Here is a 2,215-nt window from a genome sequence, read left to right on the forward strand (position 1 = left end):
TAGGGAGTCACAAATTTGACGAATATTCACCGAAATAACCAGCAATATTTTTACTGTTTCCTCTCCAATGCGATAATAATTAAATCATGAATTGTTGAGTCTTCTGTAACTAAACAGAAATTATTTTTTGCTTCAACATAGTACGAAATAATGAACACGAATTCAAAATTTTGCTGCTTTTATAATCCTCTTATGGATAATAAACATAAAAAGTATATTGAGGGTCCATTAAAAAAAAAAACGGACGTTGCATATTTGTAACTAGTGCTACACAAAGCCTCTGCCAGGAAGGTACTAATGTAATTTTTAGTTTCATTTGCGGAATGGAAAATTGATTCCTCTTCGTCTTTTTTCACAATGGTCGTGACAAATATCGTTCTTTTCCTTGGAACAATTGGCACATTTCGCAGATTCACAAGATATGGCGACGTGATGCGATGCGAAATTAACAAGTGTTATTTGGCGATACTTGTTTCACTGAACCTTGTACGTGTCTTAAGCGTGTACTAATTTAGAATTCTCAGCACATGTAATTTCAGTATATTTGTTACATATTGGCGAATTCAACTGTTTTACTGCTGAATTTCTGTAAAAATACGCACTTTACCACTTATACTCTTTTTAGCAGATCACTGAAAAAAGCACGTTCATTTTCATTCGCTTTTGCTCGAAGTTTATTTGCTAGAAATAAACGATTTACCTTGAAATAATGCACAAAAGAAATAGTGTTTTGAAAGAAACTGTAAAGAGCGAACTTGTAAGTACTCACGAACAAAAAAATATATCTCTGATAATGATAGCAACGTTGCAACTTGGTCCGTTATTGAATTTGATAATTCGCCCTTTTACAGATTGCATCCGTCTTCAACAAGCTTCTGGATAAAATTACCGCATTGTGCCATTATACTACAAGTGAGCCGGGTCGCTCACAGAAAAGAAGTGAATAGTTTCGAACCGTGTATATTAAATGACCCAATACCAAATTTGTCGTATGTACAATCCCCGACTTGGAAGGATTCTTAGTGTCAGTAGGATCCATAGTACTAGCTATGCAATGATTCTGTACACAAAGAATCGGCTGCGAAGTCTGTTAAAAAAGAAAGGCTAAATTCCACAAAAGGAATGCAATGCCAAGGAATGTAATGAGTGTTTGCTTTGCTTTGCAATACTAAATTTCATGACAATCTATCCACTAGTGTTCGAATAACAGCTGATCGTGTGAGACGAGCTCTAGTTTTCATCAAGCTACGGAAAAAAACGCACCGGCGCATTCATGCACAAAAGCAATGATTTGCCGTACGGATTGGTCCACCATCCCCCGTATTCTCCAGACCTGGCCCCCAGCAACTATTATATATTTCCAAACTTAAAAAGGTTACTGCAGGGAAAGAAACTTCTATTGAATGCCTATTTTGAAGGCCTTGTCGAATCTACTTTTTAAGTGTACGTGGGGGTAGTGTAGTTCAATTGCAAAATAATTTCACCGGATAGGAGCTATCTACGAGTTCGAGTTCCGTCTCTGCGGTAACCTTTAAGCTATAAATTTTATTCTAAATTACTTTCAAATTTTGTTTATTTGATGAAACTTACATTTTGATATTTGTTTTACTCGCAAATATAATAGCACGAAATCAAGTAATTTATCCAAACTGTAGAAATAGAATGTTAATAATTAGGTGACCTCGTTTTAGCAGAACGTGGTAACTCCCAGTCGACGTCGTTCTATTGACCAAATGTCACCAGCACTTGTGAGCACTTAGTTATATCACCTCTTGACGACCAGAAATTGACAAATGTGAAGTTCACCTTAAACATTTATTTCCAATAATGTTTACTTCATAGTAAATGCGCACACATTTTTAATTTAGTGGAAACTCTGTGTATTCGTTTAAAAGGCATTAATTAGCAGTAAAACATTTCGTGTCTCTTCTATAAATTTCGTTGGAATAAAACCGGACTAAAAAAACAACATTAATAATAATAACAATAAGCACCAGGTATATAGAATTTTGCAGTGAAACAAGAAAACTAACAGTTTCGTGGTACATTTGAAAGCAAAGTTATTAATGATTTAACAAAACAAATCTCACCAATATGACAATTCTACATTTGAGTGATAAGACTAGTTCTTTATTAAAGCAGACACGCGATCAAGCGCTTCCAGTAACTGATACTGCCTCGTCCGTATCATTCAAGTAAATAATGCCAGAAAAGT

This window comes from Malaya genurostris, chromosome 3 (genome assembly GCF_030247185.1).
Source record: "Malaya genurostris strain Urasoe2022 chromosome 3, Malgen_1.1, whole genome shotgun sequence".
NCBI classification, from domain to species: domain Eukaryota; kingdom Metazoa; phylum Arthropoda; class Insecta; order Diptera; family Culicidae; genus Malaya; species Malaya genurostris.